The 11,930-nt window shown below is 42.1% G+C and overlaps 2 long non-coding RNA genes and 1 pseudogene across 5 annotated transcripts in view; 2 read left to right on the top strand and 1 right to left on the bottom strand.

Moving 5' to 3' along the window:
- Positions 1-11,930, bottom strand: part of LOC132106361 (zona pellucida sperm-binding protein 1-like) — a 45,430-nt pseudogene that overhangs the window by 14,496 nt on the left and 19,004 nt on the right.
- Positions 1-11,930, top strand: part of LOC132106363 (uncharacterized) — a 43,791-nt gene that overhangs the window by 12,869 nt on the left and 18,992 nt on the right. The window contains exons 3-5 of one of the 4 annotated variants that reach the window (XR_009424134.1): positions 10,786-10,905; positions 10,945-10,986; positions 11,026-11,064. This is a non-coding gene — a long non-coding RNA (uncharacterized LOC132106363). Of the gene's footprint in view, positions 1-10,704; positions 10,906-10,944; positions 10,987-11,025; positions 11,065-11,930 lie in introns of all 4 variants that reach the window. The other 3 variants (XR_009424133.1, XR_009424135.1, XR_009424136.1) reach the window with 3 other exon arrangements.
- Positions 224-1,556, top strand: LOC132107169 (uncharacterized). The gene is made up of 3 exons (XR_009424237.1): positions 224-451; positions 1,356-1,426; positions 1,514-1,556. It is a non-coding gene; the product is annotated as an uncharacterized LOC132107169 (long non-coding RNA).

Genomic DNA, 11,930 nt, shown 5'->3' with positions numbered 1-11,930 from the left:
TTCTGTTAACATGGTGTTTCTTGGGTCCAATGTCATATTGACAACAAATAAGAATGGTTCAAGTCCAAAGGCCTGTTGCACAAAAATTAGAATTAAGACATCCGGGATAAATGACTCAGCTGAGCTCAATGAAGCCAAAACATGTGCGACCAGGCTTAATTGGTTGCACAAAGACCAAGCCAAGATGAGCAGACACGGATTCATTAAGCAAGGTGAAACCTATCCTGGATAGGTGCGCGCTCACGGCTCACTCAAATAGATCCCGCCACAGATCACAGATTTACTGATTTACCATGGCAACTAGAGCCGCGTACTTTTCCCCGTCGGAAGCACAAATCCTCATGGAGGCATACGAGGAGGTAAAAGATATAATTAAGAAGAAAGGCAACACCGCCACAGTGATAAAGCAAAGAGAAAAAGCGTGGCAAAGTATTGCAGACCGCCTGAATGCGTAAGTAGTGCACAATTACACACTCACCGCTCCGCTGAAACAACACAATTACAATTCAAATATTTAATTCACATCTCCAAAAACGCAGTTGTACTGTAATTATGAAACGGTTAAATTTTTAATTGAAATGCACTGCAGATATGAGTGAAATTGTGTAAAGTAACTCCATCACACTGTATAAAGCTATGATAAATTATTATTAAAGCCTTACATTATTATTTAACGTTACTACGCTCAGTACGGTTGAATCTTAGCCGTTGTACTCTGCTTCTTATGTTGCCCACCGTTTTTTTGTGTTTCTCCTGCTTTTATTAATGTAAAGCTGCTTTGACAGAATGAAACAATTGTAAAAAGTGCTATATAAATAAAATTTAATTGAATAAATAGATGAGCTATAATAATAATCACTTTAATTTATATAGCGCCTTTCAAAGGACCCAAGGTCGGTTGCTAACTGCACTGCAAAAATGTCTTTCTTACTTAGTATTTTTGTCTTGTTTTCAGTAAAAAAAAAAAAATATCTAAAAAAAATCTTAAATATTTTCTTGAGCAAAATTACCTAGGAAAATAAGCAAAAAAATCTGCCAGTGAAACGAGAACTTTTCTAAAATTAAGTGTTTATGGAAAAAGTAAACTTATTTCAAGAGAATTTTTCTTATTATATTGACAGATTTTATTTTTTTGCTTGTTTTAAGCACACATTTACTTAAAGTTTATATTTTTTTGTCTAAACTATACTTATTTTGCTAGGTCATTTAGCAAATCAAGAAAATACATCTTTATTTAAGATTTTTTTTTTTTTGATCTTTTTACTGAAAACAAGACAAAAATACCAAGTCATTTTTGCAGTGTGACTCCATTAAATGTTCTTGTGATAAAGAATGTGTGTGTGCGTGTGATGTAGATTAAACATGAACGGGCCAAAACGGACATGGCAGCAGGTCAAAATCAAATACAAGAACATTCTGCAGAATGGTATGGTCCCTGACTAATATTTAACAAAGCACAAGCATATATTGTACCCAGAAGGTGCCTGCTCACACATTGTCTGTACTGTTTTAGCAGTGAAAAAGAATACCCACAGACAAGGCACAGGTGGTGGGTCATCAAAGGCTGATCTTACCCCAGCAGAGGACATGGCCTTGGAGCTAAATAAAGGCAGGCCCGTCTTAGAGGGGATCCCTGGGGGGAAAGAGACGAGCATAGGTTCCTCCCAAGATGCCACCCGCTTCATTCAAGGTATGTCCTTCCATCTCTACATGGGATACAACCACATTCATATTGAATCAATTTGGACTGTCTGACTTTGGTTTACCTATTGCCTTGCAGTGTCTGGCAGCACTGTGTTCCTGTTAGAGCCACCAGCACAAGCACCAGACGATGCTGATCCAGTGAGTACTCCATCAAAGGCATACTGTAGGCCTGACATGTCTTGTCTACTAGCTTCAATATGAATCCGATTAAATGTGATAGGGTGAAAGCCCCAGTGCAGCAGCAACAGCACATGATGGAGACGATGATGAGGAGGAGACCATCTCTCTGGATTCCAGAAGGCATGAGGTATCATGTTAAGACTGTGAAAGTACTATTTACTCTACAATGGTGAGGAGTCCTCCATTAAAATCAAAAAATCTAATTTCTTTTACAGGACCCAGATGCTATACAGTGGGAAAACCAGCCTGGCAACATAGTGTGTATTAATAAAAGGACACCACATCCTGCCAAATTCCAGCTGCGCTAATTGTATTGTGTTCACAGAGCTCACAAGCTATCAGAAAGTTGTATGGCAACCACCTCCGGCGCCAAATAGAACTGGCAGACATAGACATTCAGTACAAGAAGAAAAAGATGGAAAATCTTGCACTGGAGTCCGAAATAAAAAAGAGGACCATTAGGAAACTGGACCTTGAAATAAAAAAACTTGAGAGGGAGGTGAGATATGCCTTCAATGTACACTGTATGCTAACTGTAACACAAATGTATTAATCATTATTTTTCTTTCCTCCCCCAGCTCCAAGAAGATGACACAGCTCAAAATAAAAATTAGGTAAATTCTCGTAAAGTCAAGTGAGCCATGACATATGAGCTCTTATTGTGAGCACACAGGACGGTGGCATCCTTCTAAGGTTTTTTTATTTTCCCAGCAATCAGTACAACCAAGTCATCGTTATAAGGCACCGGCCTCTTTTGCCCACCCCCCCAGCACCAGGTGTGGCCACTAGCCTATATGAAGGCCCAAAATTGTGTGTTCCTTTCTGCTCTGACAATGGCATGCCCATTCTTGCGAGATGTGGTGGATGAAGAAGCACTTGTGCTGAGGAGAGCCTTCAGGCGAGAAAGGGTCTTCAGGGACCGGTTGGACCCACTGGCCTTCCCTGATGACCATCTATATGAAAGAACAGGTTTTCTGCAGATGGCATCAGGTATCTATGCAGACTACTGGGTCCCAGGATTAAGCACCGCACTGCACGGAGCCATGCACTGAGTGTGGAGCAAATGGTTTGTGTGGCCTTGCGCTTTTTTGCTAGTGGAGCCTTCCTGTACTCAGTGGGGGATGCAGAACAGCTGAACAAGGCCACAATTTGCCACACAATAAGGAGTGTGTGTCTGGCTATCAAAGCATTAGCAGATGTCTTCATCTCCTTCCCTGGCCACAGAAGACTCTGTGACATCAAAGAGGAGTTCTATAGGATTGCAGGTAAGAGGATCTACAAATTATAGGACAACTGTTAACACATAGTAGGATACTCATTACTTTGTGTGACAGGTTTCCCCAATGTCATTGGTGCAGTGGACCGCACACACATAAGGATAAAAGCCCCCTCAGGTGCCCATGAGGCCGATTTTGTGAATCGGAAATCCTTTCACAGCATTAATGTTCAGGTGAACATAACTTTTTGATATTGTCCATTGACGAACACTCTGCATTGCCAGCTATGTGCATTGATTGGTGTAATATTCCTCATCTTATGATTTCAGATGGTCTGCAATGCTGACTGTGTGATCAGCAATGTTGTGGCAAAATGGCTCAGTCCATGACTCCAGAATCTTTAGGGCCTCTGAAATCTACCAGTGCCTATCACAAGGTAAGCCACACAACCCCTATTTATAACCATCATGGCTGTGTCAAGAATATCACTGTGTTTATGAGGTAGTAATGATGAGATTTTGTGTTGACCGGTGAATTCTCTGGTGTGTTGCTGGGAGATGGGGGGGTATGGCTGCCAGCCTTTTCTCCTGACACCTTTCACAGACCCCCAGGAAGCACAGCAGGCCTACAACCATGCCAATGCCAGGACCAGGGCCAGAGTTGAAATGACCTTTGGCCTCCTGAAGGCACGCTTTCACTGCCTTCACAAATTAAGGGTCAGCCCTGTTAGGGCATGTGATAGTACTGTGGCTTGTGCTGTCCTCCACAATGTGGCCTGCCTGAGGAAGGAGAGGACCCCCAGAGTGCCACCACCATGGACTGGGACAATCCGGCAATCTTTCCTGATGACGACAGTGGTCAGCTGCTGAGGGACCAATATGTGTTGAATTATTTTAGTTAGTATGTGTGCTTTCAATTTTGGTTAAATATGTCCTGCGGTGGCAGAGGAATTTGGGTTTTTTTGGGTTCGTTTTTTTACGAATTTGGCCTCTTATGATGTTTGTGCGGTATACTGTGTGTAATACAAGGCTGCAGGGAGGCTACTGCATCCATTCATTTATCTGTTCAGTTGATGTGTATGGATTTGTCCTGCATTTATTTTAGTGTGCAGACATGCAGGGTGTGTTATATACAGACCTTTGAATGTGTATGTATCATTTTGTATAGTATGCTTTGATTCTGTGCTTTCCATCTTGTAGAGTCACTGTGACTTCAGTTTCGAAAGGAGCTGATCGGTTTACCTGCTTTGTTTTGTCCTTATTCAATAAAGGAACATAATGTTACACATTGTGTTTTTATATTCATATGGAATGTGTATTTGTTTATATGACAGAGTACTAGGGCCACACTGAGGAAAAAGGATAGTCATAAATTTATGAGGCTGGTTCTTTCTGCAGAAAAGCTACATATTCTTTTTACAGTTTTGATACTTATGACAATGTGATACTTAATATTCTGGCACATCAGCACATCACAATTTCACGAAATGCCCCACATCTGTCATTTTAACAACTGTCCTCCTTTAAAACAACTGGTTACAATATTATGACTCGTCTTTTTTTTCCCTCTGTGGCCCTAATATTCTATCATTTTATATATAGCCTTATAGTCTATGGGAAACTGTAAATTATCTAATGATAGCAACATCATCTAAAAATCATTATTTATCCAAAATGATTGAAATTAATGATCACAAACGTTTAAATAATGACAGTGGGTCTAGTTATATGTGATAATGTATAGTGAGCAGTGAAATAACTATTGGTTTCCATTTGTGGTGACTGCTGACGGACATTAGGGATGAGATTAAATAGATCCTGGAATTTAGCCTGGTCTGGAGCACCACAGAATAAATGTCCATGGTAATTTATACCATAACATATCCTCCTGCCTCCTATCCAGCTTTAGTGCAACCGGATTACGGATCAATTGAGCCAGGATCACCAAGATATCTTGGCTTAATCCCTTATCCTAGTTTTGTGCAACAGGCCCCAAGTTTACTGGAACTTGCCAAAAGTAGATGTTTTTCTTTGGTGCCGTTGTCCTTACCACTCCCCGCAGACAAGTGTGCTCTTACAAATATGAGGAAAATACTATATTAAGCAGTAAAGGATTTTAAGTATATGGAAGCTTATTTCCACCACAGAATATAAAAAAGAGAAGAAAAAAAAAGGTAATTTTGACTATTAATGTCACGACTGATCTATCTCACAGTTCACTAATATCTCAACGTTGCCAACTTTTATTCTTCAAATTGACCTTTTTGATTCCTTGGGGGAAATAATTCCATAGAATCCATAGAAGTTTGTCAGCAAGTTTATTGAAACCCTGACAACCTTTTATTCATTACGATCAGACCTCAAACTTTTTTTAGTAAAACATGACTGCAAAAAGAAAAAAGAAAGAAAAAGAAAAAAAAACAGCAATCTGAGTTAACATGACGAAATCAGTTGACACTTAATGGACAAGTACAATAGAAGACCCCAGCTGCAAAATATCAATTTTGTAATATTTATTTTTTCCTTCATTCAAGATTCAAGATTTTTATTCGACACATACAAAATTACATATAGCATATATAACCAGCAGTGACATGTGAGTCAGGTCCGCTCCATGGACAGTGCAATTATTAAAGGAAACAACACAGATGAAAATATACATAAATATAGCTATGTAAGAATGAAATAAAAGAAACAATAAAAATATAAGAATAAAATATAAAAAAGATGTATATTGTAGAATTAAATATAGAACGCAAAATAATGTGCATGAAAGTAAACTGTAGTCTTAAATATTATGATACACAGGGATGTACAATGTGAATATGTGCATTATACTGTAGTCTTAAATATTAAGATACACAGGAATGTACAAGAGGCAAATGTGCAAACAGGTTGACACTGTCAGTATGTCATGTGAGGTAGTGAATGATGAATATCTTACTGATAAAGTGAACATTAAGTGTAGACATGAAGATATTAAGAGGCTGGTTTAGAGTTTAGGAGCCTGATGGCCTGGGGGAAGAAACTCCTCCTGAGTCTCTCGGTTTTTGCCATCAGGCTGCGGAAGTGCTTACCCGACGGCAGCAAAGTGAAAAGATGGTTACTGGGGTGGATGGAGTCTTTGATGATTTTAGCAGCTCTGCTTCTGAAGCGTTTGAGGTAAATGTCCTGCAGAGAGGGGAGAGCAGACCCGGAGATGCGCTCAGCTAAGCGCACAACTCTCTGCAGGGCTTTGCAGTCTTGGCTGGAGCTGTTCCCATAACACACTGAGATGCACTGAGTCAATACACTTTCTATGGCCCCTGAATAGAAAGTTTTCAGGATTGCTAGTGAGACCCTGAATTTCCTCAGCTGTTGCAGATGGTGCAGTCTTTGCCTGGCTTTATTAACCTGTGTTTGAAGGTGTGTAGTCCAAGTCAGGTCCTCTGAGATGTTTACACCAAGGTACTTGAAGCTGCTCACCCTCTCCACAGGGGTCCCGCTGATCATAAGAGGAGTATAGGGCTGCTGCTGTCTCTTCCTGAAGTCCACAATCAGTTCTTTAGTTTTGCTCACATTCAGAGAGAGACAGTTGTCCTGGCACCATGATGTTAATTTCCCTACCTCATCCAAGTATGCGGTCTCATTATTGTTGTGAATGAGGCCCAGAACCACAGTATCATCAGCAAATTTGATGATAGATGTGGAGCTGCGGGAAGACACGCAGTCATGTGTGTAGAGAGAGTAGAGCAGGGGACTCAGGACACAGCCCTGTGGGGCTCTTATATTCAGGGTGATGGAGCTGGAGGTGTACTGGCCTACTTTCACCACTTGAGGTCTGCCGGTGAGGAAATCAAGAATCCAGTTGCAGAGTGAAGAATTCAGGCAGAGGTCCATGAGTTTAGAAGCTAGCTTTAAGGGGACTATAGTATTAAAAGCTGAGCTATAGTCAATAAATAGCAGCCTTACGTAGTTCCTGTTATTGCTGTCAATTTGTGTGAGAGAACAATGCAGGATGTGAGAGATGGCATCATCTGTGGATCTGTTTGGGCGATGGGCAAACTGAAGAGGGTCCAAAGTATCCAGTATGGAGGAGCAAATGACGTTTTTAACCAGTCCCTCAAAGACCTTCATGACTATTGATGTGAGGGCAACTGGACGATAGTCATTCAGACAAGATGGTTTATTGTTCTTAGGCACAGGGATGATGACAGATTTTTTGAATGAGGTGGGAACCACCGATGTAGCAATGATGCAAGCTATGTCAACATTGCAATTGTGTGTTTATTGTCATTCAAAGTTATCCGCTCTTTAATAGTGTTCTCAAAACGTTGGTACAAAAACATTATTCATGCATTATTCGAAGAATCGGTAGATGGACCGAGGGTGAGCACATTTTCAGCAAATCTTCATTGTCACTACTGCTTTATAAAACTCTTCTCGTCCCACGCAGAGGACCGGAGTCTCAAAGCCTCGGCCGTGCCTTTCTTTGCTCACCTCCTAACCAGGCAGTGCAGTTGGGTTTAGCAGGTGGGCTGTGGATTAGGAAGGTCTTTGTAGCTAGAGCATCACGGTACTTGAGTTTCTCCACAAGCGAGTGGATCTCAGACAGGGGTCGGTGCAGGAACAAGGGCATTATGGATATACCGCCGATTATCACACCGCTCTCTGACAGAACCTTACGAGTGACGATTGGGCCAAACACAGAATGAACAAGGTTAATGCTGGGAAAACTGTTGCTTCTGTCTACTCCGTGAGACAGAAAATATTCTTGATAAAATTCTATACTGTGATGCAAGCTTTATGTCAATGTCAATTAGCATTGTAATTTTGTGTTTGTCTCATGTTACAAAGCACCTCTGTCTGCATGTTATTCAGCTGTAGTAATATCAGATGCATTTGTCCGTAAGGGATTTCCCGGGTCTCCTTTGTGAAACAGACATTACAGTACATGAGTGTTTGGATTAGGGTTAACCCTGCTCCATAATGCTCACATCATCTCATTTTGGGTACAAATAAAACCAAGTACTTTGGAATGCAGTAACTCGTGGTTGTTCAGCAAACCACTCTTTTTAACTCCCAAGTCATATTTTCCACCACTGCCTTTGGTATAGCCCAAAATATTATGCCCCAGGGTGCAGGTTAGCCTTTTACGCATGAGGAAATAAAAATGCCTCAAATTTATTGAAATGTATTGTAATTCGTTTCTTGTCAGAAGGATTGGCTCTAACAGGATTTTTTCCTCTCAGCTACACATGCGAAGCAATCATTTTACTCGCCATCCCTTTTGTGTGAAGTGGGAAAGAAATGCTTATTCAAAAAGACTCTAGAAAAACACTTTTTGACCTGACAGCAAAGGCAAAGTATGGCAACCCATACTAGAAATTGTCCTCCCATTTTAACACTTCCAAGTTATTGCAGGCACATAAGCAGTGAACACACAGTGTCGTTTGTAACCAGTCACTGTGGTGCCTGGGGAGCAACTGGGTGTATTGAATGTGGAAGGGAGCACGGTCCATTCAATCCCTAACCTACTGGTATGGAATATTAAAACTTTAGGTCACAACTGCCCAGCTTGCAATCAAATCTTTCCCCATATAAGCAGATAGTACTAGGATGTTTGACAGACACATTGAATATGGCCCACAAGTTGTGGTGGTTGAGTCTCAGCCCAATGGTTAAATAGTCAGACTTGTAACCTAAAACTAACAGATTCAAGTCTCAGTCCCAGCAAGAATGGGGGTGGGGGTTCAGAGCAATACCCACAGCTGAGGTGCCCTTGAGCAAGACACCAAACCACTAAAGGGGGAACCTTGTGCTGCTCCAGGTTAGCAACTGGATGGATAAAGGACTCAGAATGAATGACCTTACAAAAGGTTGTAGAACCTTGGTTTAATAGTTTGAGAAAGAAAAAATACCTGGCAAGAGGGGCATTTAATTCAAGATTCTGCAGAACAATTCCAATAGACAAGATACCTCGGGGTTCTGCAAAGTTTATTAAAAACTAGATTTACACGACCAGAGAAACTGCTCCACTAGAAACCACAGTCTGCTCCCCAGAGACAGCCTTGATAGGAGTATCTCTTCCTGAAAGAGAAGTGTTAAAAGTGAGAACACTTATAAAATGCTCAGTTCCTCTTGTCAAGAGAAAGCAAGAACTCACGTTTCCTGGTGCAACTTTGCTCACAAGAGCCAGATGATGGATGGCACACCCCTGTACTGCAGTGGATGAAGATCTGACAGGGAAGAAAGAGGCTCAAGTCACAGAATCCACAAGTAGAAACAAATGTTCAAGTAAAGGGGGGCATACGGTTTCCTGCAGAGCAGCCAGTGAGGCTGGATCTACAAATGTGAACATCTTCACAACAAAGCGCTTGTAGTGGGTTGGGTACTGAAGACCAGACGATCCAGTCACTGGAACCAGTGTGGTCAGATAACGGTCGTCCTGGTAAGGGCATCTGAAGACAAAAGAGAAGGTTAGAAAGGGTCTCGCAGCAGACTAACTGGATCAAGATCCGCTGTACACTCACCCATCGATCAGAAGGTCCCACTGGGGGAGACTGAGTGGACTGGGGGTTGAAGTCGTCCAACAACGTCCCAGCATTAGGACAATGTTGGGGTCAGTCCTCTCCATAATGTGCACCTCAACATACACAGGCTCTCGCAGGACTTTTGTGATGGGATAATCAGCATCACTGTAGTAGGACGTGTAGGCCTCATCCCCTGAGGAACACTGCGGTTTAACCAGACTCAAGTTTGAAAGGCTTTAGACAGACACAGGACAAGACCTTACCTTCAGCACAGCCTTTGGTGACACATTGGCCATTGGCCAGTCTGAGCTGCACCCTGAGAGGTCCAGGAGCAGCTACTGGTGGAGGTGGAGGAACAGAGTTGACCTCCACAACCAGAGCTTCCACAGAAGTGTCTGAGTATCTACACTCGAAGAGAAACCTGGACAACACAGCGAGCTTGTAACATTTATCAAGGATTAATGTTCACACCAAGTCATAGATCACCTACTCAAAATGACTGTCCCTTGTGATGGAACCATATGGTCCAATCCCCACTTCATACGATGAGGTCATTCGGTTTTCATACACCACATATCCGCCGTCCTCCTGTGAATAGGTACGGTGTCAGCATCCAGTCCATCATAAGCAATGCAGACTAAAACCAGTAGCAGCTGCTCACCATCACGCTCGTGCCACATGCGGTCACAGGGAACTGGTATATAGCAAAGGAAGGTGTGGACCCCACAGGAGCGCAAGGGGGGTCGTTTCCACCCAGTAGATGAACCGAATCCAGACTCAGTCGAGGCAGAGTAACGTCTCTAGACACCACTACCACAAACTGACCATCTCTAATACACTGGACAGTTACTAGAACAAGATACAAGAGCAGGTTAATGCGGAGAATCAGTTTAACACAAACAGAAGATTGAGAACACTTACCCGTCCTCCCATAGAAACACTGCTGTGCGTTAAAGCAGCAGTTGATAGCCTCACACTCAGCACCACTGATCCCAGGTAGACCACATTGGATCTGCTCAGAATCAGCTACAGCACATTTATCAAGGGGATCTGCCTGCGCCACTGGCTTCTGAAGCGGAAACTGCGGTTTAGGTTGTTGAACTGGCTTCTGAAGCGGAAACTGCTGGTAAGTTGGTTGTTGAACCGGCTTCTGAAGCGGAAACTGCGGTTTAGGTTGTTGAACCGGCTTCTGAAACGGAAACTGCGGTTTAGGTTGTTGAACCGGCTTCTGAAACGGAAACTGCGGTTTAGGTTGTTGAACTGGCTTCTGAAGCGGAAACTGCTGGTAAATTGGTTGTTGAAGCGGCTTCTGAAGCGGAAACTGCGGTTTAGTTTGTTGAACTGGCTTCTGAAGCGGAAACTGCTGGTAAGTTGGTTGTTGAACCGGCTTCTGAAGCGGAAACTGCAGTTTAGGTTGTTGAACTGGCTTCTGAAGCGGAAACTGCGGTTTAGGTTGTTGAACTGGCTTCTGAAGCTGAAACTGCTGGGTCATCAGGGACTGCACATCCTGAAGTGATTTACTCCAGTTTGGAACAGCATGACAGAAAGCACAAACCAGCAAAATCTGAAGCAAACACCAACTTCCAGCCATTGTTCAACAGCTAAACACAAAGTGAAAATACTGCCCTTTGGTCTTTTTGTATTCTACAGATTTCAGCTAATTAACGATAGTCCCTCCCTCTTCATTAACACTCATGGTTCTCATGAGTTGCAAAAATGGGAGCTTGCAGCTGGGTGATTCTCATTGGATCTCAAGATAGAATTCTTATTTTTACTATTTTGAACATAAATGCACAAACTTAATTTGAAAAATCTTACTATCTTCTCTGATTGTAATTGGTTCTCAAATTCTGTTAACATGGTGTTTCTTGAGTCCAATGTCATATTGACTACTAATAAGAATGGTTCAAGTCCAAGTTTACTGGAACTTGCCAAAAGTAGATGTTTTTCTTTGGTGCCGTTGTCCTTACCACTCCCCGCAGACAAGTGTGCTCTTACAAATATGAGGAAAATACTATATTAAGCAGTAAAGGATTTTAAGTATATGGAAGCTTATTTCCACCACAGAATATAAAAAAAGAGAAGAAAAAAGGTAATTTTGACATGAAGATATTAAGAGGCTGGTTTAGAGTTTAGGAGCCTGATGGCCTGGGGGAAGAAACTCCTCCTGAGTCTCTCGGTTTTTGCCATCAGGCTGCGGAAGCGCTTACCCGACGGCAGCAAAGTGAAAAGATGGTTACTGGGGTGGATGGAGTCTTTGATGATTTTAGCAGCTCTGCTTCTGAAGCGTTTGAGGTAGATGTCCTGCAGAGAGGGGA

The sequence above is a fragment of the Carassius carassius genome, chromosome 27, assembly GCF_963082965.1.
Source record: "Carassius carassius chromosome 27, fCarCar2.1, whole genome shotgun sequence".
In the NCBI taxonomy this organism is placed as follows: domain Eukaryota; kingdom Metazoa; phylum Chordata; class Actinopteri; order Cypriniformes; family Cyprinidae; genus Carassius; species Carassius carassius.
The sequence above is the reverse complement of the archived record's forward strand: the minus strand, read 5'-3'. Positions and strand labels throughout refer to the sequence as shown.